The sequence below is a fragment of the Sardina pilchardus genome, chromosome 6, assembly GCF_963854185.1.
Source record: "Sardina pilchardus chromosome 6, fSarPil1.1, whole genome shotgun sequence".
In the NCBI taxonomy this organism is placed as follows: domain Eukaryota; kingdom Metazoa; phylum Chordata; class Actinopteri; order Clupeiformes; family Clupeidae; genus Sardina; species Sardina pilchardus.
Window position 1 is genome coordinate 15,480,783 of NC_084999.1, and position 9,295 is coordinate 15,490,077.

Here is a 9,295-nt window from a genome sequence, read left to right on the forward strand (position 1 = left end):
GTTTACTGTCTGGTGTGCTTTCTTTCAAGTCTCTCAATTTTGGTGTGGGAATTATGTATCAAAGGTTTATTTATTTATTTTTAAAAAGAAAGAAAAGAAAACAACAGACACATGATAGGAATGACAGCACCTCATTCTGATGGGTGGCTATAAGCATTATTCAATAAATACACATTTAAGTCTTTAGAACAAATGAAATATACGTTTCTTGCTATTATATTTAACTTTGTTAAGTAGAAACGAGCAACTTCCTGTTTAAGAATGCCAGCCTTATAATCCATAGTAAGATGGACAGATGGATTTTTAAGCAGCCTTGCATGTTATGATAAATACAATGAGCAAAAGTCAACATAAGGCACAAAGGATCGATCACATTCTCTTCGACCTCTCAGTCATCAGCACCAAGAACACTCATTCAGAGAGTGACGACAGGTAGTTTCTATCACTAATCAGTGAGAGGTGCTGTGATTAGCTAGCCTACACTGGAATAATTCTTGAGAAGTTTTGGAGGACGACCATATTTGGGCTTCCTTCATGAGCACTGATCCGAATTATATTTATCCATGGGTCAAAAAGCACAGAAAGTACCCAACAGAATCTAAATTACTTCTGTTATCTTACAGAAAGTACACCACAAAATCAGATTGGTTACTGTTAATCTAAGATAGTTTGACACTTATTAATCCACAACATTTAAAAATGTTTCTGGTAGGATGAAAATATTTCTATTAAAATATTCCCACCAAAAAACAAATATGGCCACAAAGGGGTGGAGAGAAACTTCAAAATATATTGTAGCTTACATAAAAGAAAACTTAGGTTTATTCATAACACATGCTAAACTGCATACAACTCAAGCATGAAGATGTTGAACATGCTGATGAACATGATGAACGATAGTGAATTTTTGTTTTTGCAGAATTGCAGTTCTTAATTGAATAGGCTGCATCTCTGATGATGTGCGTTCCTTCAGTCAGTCTGCTCGCACTAGTTGGGCACATAGCCCCAGCTTTGGCGCTCACGCCACCTCTGAACACACATGAAAGTGGCAGCTCTGTGTGCGGCGGCCCGCACCATGACTTGCACCAGAGTGATTTACATAGGCACCTCTAAATCAGGGTCAGACTGAGAGCGGGGCGCTTTGCCCACTTTGACTCACAGTCCTTTCACAACAGCGTCGTTATTTTGCATCACAGCGATGACTGAATTTTCCAGACGCTCATAAGAACCACATGAGAAAAAATGAACACGTCTATTTTGACACCGCAAGTTCCATTTGCCAACACTTTTGAAATATATGTTCTTAAAAAAAAAAAAAAAAAAGCTTTATACTGTAGTCTTTTCACTTTCCTAAAAAGCAATTGTGTCACTGAGTGAAAACTGAGATTTCCACTGTACACGACTAAAATGATGATGTTTGCATTATCTTTCTGCATTTCATTTACATTTGTAAAATTGGGATTTTAGCCAGGCATCTGGGGTCTGTACACCGGACAAACTCAACCAGTAAGTCCAAATTCTGATTAAATGTCACCCACATGCTCACAACCACTTTCCCAAGATACAGAGGAATTTTTGGCTCATCAAAATATCGGTCACCCTTACACCTTCCCAGAACACACAGGAATGTTGGCCCTTTGACAGAATTGCCAAAAAAGGAAATGATTTCCGTTTTGCATAGCTCACAACCCTGCTTACCATGTGTTATTGTGTTGTGCATGTGTGTATGTTATGACTGGTAGTGTTTATCACGTTTTGTCTCCACATGGCAACAGCACTGAGGACGTCATGACTGTGTTTAGTAATCCCTTTCTCTTCCTGTCTCCTCATCAATGTGTGTTGCGCAAGGCACACATCCCAATTCTTTGCTGACACAAAAGGTATTATTGGTAAGCCAGTCACACACACACACAGATGCGCACAAACACACACACACACACACACACACACACACACACACACACACACACACACACACACACACACACACACACACACACACACACACACACACACACACACACACACACACACACACACACACACACACACACACACACACACACACACACACACACACACACACACACACACACACACACATTAAGAACACTCTGACTCTGATCTTCTATCCTGCCAGACTGGAAATGTACTCTTGTTCTCTTCCTCTTCCCTAAAGAGAACCAGATGAGAGCAAGAGAAAGAAAGAAAGAAAGAAAGAAAAAGAGAGAGAAAGAGAGGAGAGAGAGGAGAGAGAAGAGAGAGAGACAGAGAGAGAGAGAGAGAGAGCTCAGGCCAGTCATATGAAGTGCGGTGTGCAGAGGAAAAAGGGAAATTCAGAGCCCTACCTCCAACTCCAGTGCCTGTGCCCGCCTGGCCGCCTTCCGGCTGCAACACCCGGCCGAAACAGCACTTTATTGATGTGAGAGGGAGATAAAGGCAGGGGTGACTCAAGATGTGGTTTGGGAACCAGATCCATCTGTCCCTGCAAATGTGCCTTTCGTCTCTCAGATGTCCCAATCATGCTTGTAACAGAAAGCAAACAGCAGCAAAAGAGAATGAACCAGTCAAATGGGATGCCTGTAAAGAACTAAATTAAAAATATAAAAAAATGTCATTTGTGTCATTTATATGATAAATTATAGCACTGATAAAAAAAAAAAAAAAAACAGATATACAGATCATTTTGGATGGTACCGATCATTGATGGTCTGCTAAGTTGATAAAAGGAAACATAGCTCTTCACAAAAAGCAGTATGTACACTTCAGGCAAGTACTGCTAGCTTTGTGTAGGAGTTAGCATACTTTCACAGAAACTGCAGACGCAGACACACACACACACACACACACACACACACACACACACACACACAGCCAATATTCCCAGAAGAATGAATCAGTCAGGGGGTACCGTGGAGGGACACTCATATTTGCCATCCTCTTATTCGTAGGAATTTATCCGCCATCTGCAAACTTATCAGATTCTGAATGATTATCACCAGCCCATACTTCCTTTAAAACCCCCTAAACACACACACACACACACACACACACACACACACACACACACGATCTCTTTCTCTTTGTCCCCACCATGTGCCACCACCTTCTTAGTCAGCGAGCCAAACAGGATGTGTTATGATCCGACTCTTTCAAAAGCGCTCTTTCACTCAAGAGTTACAACCTTGGCAATTACAGCATGCATATTCACACATGCGTCTGCTCAAGAGTCCATTCCTATCAAACATACGCACACGCACACACACACATACTCATGCACAGCACACCACTAGCAAGCGTGCGCAGACATACACGCACACACACACACACACACGCATACGCAGATGTGCACGCGCACACACACACACACACACACACACACGCACACACACACGTGCGCACACACACACACACACACACACACACACACACACACACACACACACACACACACACACACACACACACACACACACACACACACACACACACACAATAAACTCCAGGCACGATCTGGGGGCGTAAAGCATCTGAAATAGCTGTGCGGCAGATCTGGAAGAGGGGGACTGGGCAAAATATGAACTCTACACCACATCAAACACACGCACAAGTGAAAATGGAACCATCCACAACGCCCGCCTTGAAATGAACTGAACCGATTAAGCTCAGCAACACGTCAAGCATACGGCTTGTTTATAAGCATGCATGTCTCTGTGAATGAATGTGTGTGTGTGTGTGTGTGTGTGTGTGTGTATGGGGATGATGGTATGGTAAGTGCAGAGTGTGTAAACAAGGTAAAAGCAGTGTGTGCATGTGTGTTTGTGTTTGTGTATGGGGGGTGGTAGGGTAGTGTAGTATAGTGTGCGTACAAGGTAAACACGTTGTGTGTATGCGTGCGTGTATGTGTACGTGTGTGTGTGTGTGTGTGTGTGTGTGTCTGCAACCGTTTGAGTGTGCAGCCCTCTCGAACCTCTCCTTTGCCCTGCGGATGGAGTCTGGTATCCCTTTCATTTGCAGCACTCAGCCTTAATTGGCCGCTTTAATTAAAGGTCAGGCGCGTCTCCCCCGCTTTGGACCGGCTCAACCGTGCCCCAGATCAAGGACCACCAACGCCACACCTCACAACCTGGCGCAGTGGCCAGTGTGTTTGTGTGTGTGTGTGTGTGTGTGTGTGTGTGTGTGTGGGCGGGCATTAGAGTTTGATCTCAAAACTCTTCTCCCACAAAGGCCTCCATGACGTGTAAACTGCAGAGTGAGTTCTTAGAATGAGTGACTGGCAGCCTACAGTGAGTGTGTTTGGGATGCCTGAAGAGCGTTGTGCATTATCTCTTCTTTTTACGGTGAGGTGAGTGTGTACTTTCAGTTTTTTTTGTTTTTTTTTGTCTTTGTGTGTGAGCAGAACAAATTACAGTTTTCCTCTACAACACCACAGTCAGGCAGGAGCCACAAACCACACACACACACACACACACACACACATAAATAGACACACAGGTCTACAGACCTTTACATGCAAATCAGCTGATGTTGGGCCGGTAGTCTCCAGCTGTTTGGGAAACAGGCAGAGTCGCCATTCTGCCGACAGAGGGGAATTAGAGACAAACACGGCAACCAGGGCAGGGAGAGGGGGATGGAATGGAAGAATGGGATCTATGAAGCAAAAAAAAAAAAAAAAAAGACAGGAGAGGATGTGAGTTGATGGAGGGAAAGAGAGGGTGATGGCAGTCTTTAGTGTATGGCCCTCTCTCTCCATTTCTCTGAGCTGAGTGTCTCTATTGCTCTTTCTCTCTCTCTCTCTCTCTCTCTCTCTCTCTCTCTCTCTCTCTATCTCTCTCTCTCTCAGCCCCTCAGCACCTGCCAATTAGGGGCCTGGGCTAATGACAGGTTAGCAGCATCCAGGCGGGAGGCTGAGGGGACTTGCTGAAAATGAGAGGGCTCCTTTGGGGGAAAGAAGGGAGAGTTTTGTTGTTTGTTCCCGACGGAGCCATTCCACCGCCTCCAACCCCAACCCCCGAGCCCAGGCACCCAGCCACCCCATATGGCTGCTCCAGGTGTGCTTCAGGCCAGGGAGGGGCAGATCCTCTGGGGGGGGAGATGGATGGCTGCAGGATGAGAAGGAGGTGGGCCGAGAGAGGGAGAGAGAGGGAGAGAGAGAGGGAGAGAGAGAGGAAGGGCAGAGGGGAAAGTTTTCTCCCGTCACCTCGTATAACTTCACAGGCCCGGCTTGAGTAATGGGACCGCAGTGTTCCCGCTCTCGGCTTTTTTTTACGGAGCGGACCGATCGACAACAGCCAACAGAGAATGGACAGTGAGCGAGAGAGAAAGAGAAAAAGAGAGAGAGAGAGAAAGAGAGAGGGAAAGTAAAGGGACAGATTTAGAGCGAGAGAAATAAAAGGCAACACAGAGAGAGAGAGAGAGAGAGAGATGCGGAGGAGGGAGTGGGTGCAGTCGGAGACAAAGTGAACTCTTACGCTTTTAATCATTAGATAAACTTCAAAGGCAACAGGCTTGTTAACACACACATAACTCTCCCATAGACTACGGCCCCGCGAGAGAAGAACGAGTGGAAAGGGACAAAAAAAAAAAAGGTGTGCTCACGAAAATGTAACGGGACTGAGGGGGAACTGAGCGAGAGAGAGAGGAGAGAGAGGAGAGAGAGAGAAAGAAGAGAGAGAGAGAGAGAGAGAGGGAGAGAGAGAGGAGGAGACTGGCCTCTCTGATCTTCTCTTCATGACGGGTTTACTGGAATCAGAGGCTGGGGCCAGGATGGCTCTTTATTTAATGAACTCACGGCGAGCGGAGCGGAGCACTGGCTCTGTGGCTTTGATGTCCACTCTAGCACACGGGGGGGAACACACTCCTCCACAGCTCCTCTCCCTCTCGGGCCGCCAGGGAGCCCCGGCGGCGGCAGCCATGTTGTCTCTTAAGAGGAGGAGATGCATTAATACAGTCATTTCACCACCAAAAACAAGCTAGTGACCCGTCTCACTCACGAGGTGGAGCAGGGCAGGGGTCTAGGGTGGGGGAAGAGAAGTGCTCACTGTGGATTAAATCTGACAGCATAAGACATAACGTTTTAATTAAAGTTTTATACAAATTTAAAGCCAATAGTACAATTCTGTTTATGTGGATGATTTTTTTTTTTTAAAGTTAGTAAACAATTCTGTTCTGTACAAAAGCAACCCTTTTTAATTAAGTGTCAGCCCCACCATTCATCAAAAACAATATCAATATCTAAAGAAATGCCAGGACAAAATCATTGGAAAATACAATTGTTTTAATTAAATGTTAATGCTACAGAAAAGACGTACAGCATTTTAATATAAGTAGCAAAACAGGAAAAGCAAGCCACACGAACAAAAACAAAAAAAAAATCAAATAAATCATTTGAAACATTTTATATGTATGTATATATATACACAGAAGAGATCAGTAAGTGAAAACAATCATCAAACCCAAAAGTATTCTGTTAAGACTGTGAGGGAATGGACTTGTCTAGGACGACACCCTCTTTAGCACATTGCTCTCAGGTAAACAAACATGTGAGTTAGCAGGAAGGGAGACGGAGAGGGAGAGGACGGAGAGAGAGATAGAGAGACTAAAACAAAAGGAAGAGCATAAACAAAGAGACACAATTTACTCCTTGTCCTCTTGCTTTCCGTGGAAAAGTGCAGAGATAGACAGCAGTGTTTGTAAACAAGCTGGGATTCACACACAGATTTTTTTTTTTTTTTTTTTTTTTACTATTCCAAACCCACAACCGGTTTTCACTGCTGAGAAGCCTGTTGATAGCAGCCATAGTCAGTCGCCGCCCCCCCCCCCCCCCCTCCGCCCCACCGTCTTTAACCCCCCCTTTGCTGGCTGTGTGTTGACGGTCTTGTCCCGGGGGGAAACACTCACTGATTCCTATTAGTAAATAATCAGTCTCAGTCTCAGTCTCAGTCCCCCCCTCCTCCTCTGGCGTCTGCTGCCCTGCTGTCTGACTGTACCCTCCCCGCATCCCTGTCGGCTAAACACAAACAAATGTGTTTGTCTCACCGGCAACTCAACTCGAGCGGTTAAGTTCAGCCGTCGCGCAAACGGAAAGGAACGGAGAGTATTCTTAGGAAACAATTAAGCGAGAGAGAGAGAGAGAGAGAGAGAGAGAGAGAGAGAGAGAGTGAGTGTGTGTGAGAGAGAGAGAGAGAGAGAGAGAGAGAGAGAGAGAGAGAGAGAGGGAAAAGCATGTCTTGTGGTTTTCTCGAAGTGCTTTGTGGCCGGGTGTGACGGATGCTGTTTGTGTTCACGACCTCTGGCCCTAAACTGTCACCTACGTCTTCAACAGGGCGGTGGAGGGGAGCTGCTGCCTGTTTCTCTGATGGAGATGAATCAGCGAATCAAAAAAGGACTTCGGAAGTGGAGAGGAATGGTGGTGGTGGTGGGGGGTATAAACCAAGCAAACAAATGAGCATAACTGCCGGTGGTGGGGGGGGGGGTGGGTGTGGGGGTTCGACCTCAGTTGACCTCTCGAAAGTGTCTGTGGACAGCCTGCTGACCTCTGGTGGAATCACTGCCCAAATATACAGGTGTCACAAGCCCCGCCCTCCTGACCGCCGCTCCGGCCAGGTCACCGGCCCCGGTGTGGATCTGGTTTGTCTCAACGGCAACTGGAGCCCAGAGGAGGAAACGTCACTGCCGTGAGCCTTTGCACTGTTTGCGTCAGCGTCTTCTTGGGAAAAATGGCTGACCACTTGCTGGAAGTGAACGAGACTCGAGAGCCAAACCGATTAAAGGCGTTTTTGGAGGAATGAGAAGAATGCGACGAAAGACAAGGTATACACACAAAGAAAAAAAAGAGGGAAAAGAAAAATTTAGGCGAGGACAAACAGACGAGGATCTCACTCACTCCCGCCAGTGTCATCATTCCCGCACGCCAGAAATAAACTGCATTCCCAGAAAAGCTGTTGATGGACCCAAACAATCCCCCCCCCCCCCCCCGTCTCACTCAACCCCCAACCTAACCCACCCCCCCGGGACACACTGACTCACACGTACACGCAGAGGAAGTCATGTGTGCCATGTGGAGATGGTTGTGACATCACCACCAAGCTCAGGGGTCCTAAAATAAAAAAAATCCCCTTCAGCTTGAATCGACTTCGGGCACGCGTGTGTGTGTGTGTGTGTTTGTGCGTGCATGTGTGTGTGTGTCTACCCATGACATGAGAGGCGCCGACACAGACACGGGCGAATTCCATTCCAACTTTTCACACCTCTCTCGCCACGCCACCCCCCCCCGCCCCCCCCATGGCAGGACTATGAGTGATGCCTCTAATCAACCCCCCGTCAGGATTTGGCAGCGAGCGCCTCAGTTTAGCGGTCGCGTTTAACGACAAACAGGATTCCGACAGATAATTAACAGCGATCTGAGAGAGGAGATCTGAGGCGACCGGGAAGTAAATTACACTCAAATTAGAGAGGAGAAGTCAGAAGAGAAGAGAAGAGAGAGAGAGAGAGAAACAGAGAGAGAGAGAGAGTGTGTGTGTGTGTGCTGTGGCAGATAAGTGAGATAACTTCTCTTTGCTGTGGGCAAGGGAAAAGAACGGGAGAAAAATGAGAAAAAAAAAGTTTTAAAAAAAGTACAAAAAAAAGAAAAAAGAAAAAAAGAGACAAGCGTGACCACACTTAGTCAGAGAAAGCTTTGTGTTGTCCGCTGTGGAACTGCATCTGTCTGTGTGTGTGTGTGTGTGTGTGTGCATATGTGGAGTGGGAATCAAGACACTAAGGCAACATTAATGGGGAATCCCACTTGTCTGAGGCTGTCTGTCTGTCTGTCTGTCTGTCTGTGTGTCTGTCAGGAGTGCGGCCGGGAGAAGGAGGGAGAGACAGCACAGAGGTTAGGCAGCACAGCAGTACTGAAAGCAGTCTCTTTTTTTTTGTTGTAAAGTCTTTCCACAAGTCTTCCTTCGCAGCCCTGCCCTTCCAGCTGACCCCAGGAAGAGGAGGGCTGGAGGAGGAGCAGCACAGGAGCTGCACCAGGGAGGAGTGGAGCTCGTCCCGTCCGATAGCACCCTCTGCCTCTCTTCTGCTGGCTGGGAGGGAGGGAGGGAGTCGGCGTGGCCTCGCCCTCTTCAACCAGGGGATGCAGAGAAGGAGTCAACGACGTCGTGACGCAGAGATGTGAGAAAAAAGAAGAAGGGGGGGGGGGGGGGGGTAGGGAGAGAGGGATAGAGAGAGAGAGAGAGAGAGAGGAAAAGTTTTTCAAAGTGCTGCTTGTGAGGTGGAGAGCGGGTGATCTCACACTGAGTCCTCACGCTCG

The 9,295-nt window shown here is 46.8% G+C and overlaps 1 protein-coding gene across 2 annotated transcripts in view; it reads right to left on the reverse strand.

The window, feature by feature from the left end:
* Positions 1-8,014: 8,014 nt before the first annotated feature.
* atg5 (ATG5 autophagy related 5 homolog (S. cerevisiae)) overlaps positions 8,015-9,295 on the reverse strand; it is a 24,592-nt gene continuing 23,311 nt past the window's right edge. For both annotated transcript variants that reach the window (XM_062538618.1, XM_062538620.1), the window contains exon 8: positions 8,015-9,295. This exon is cut by the window's right edge and continues 331 nt beyond it. The gene's annotated coding sequence lies outside the window, so the exon portion shown is untranslated.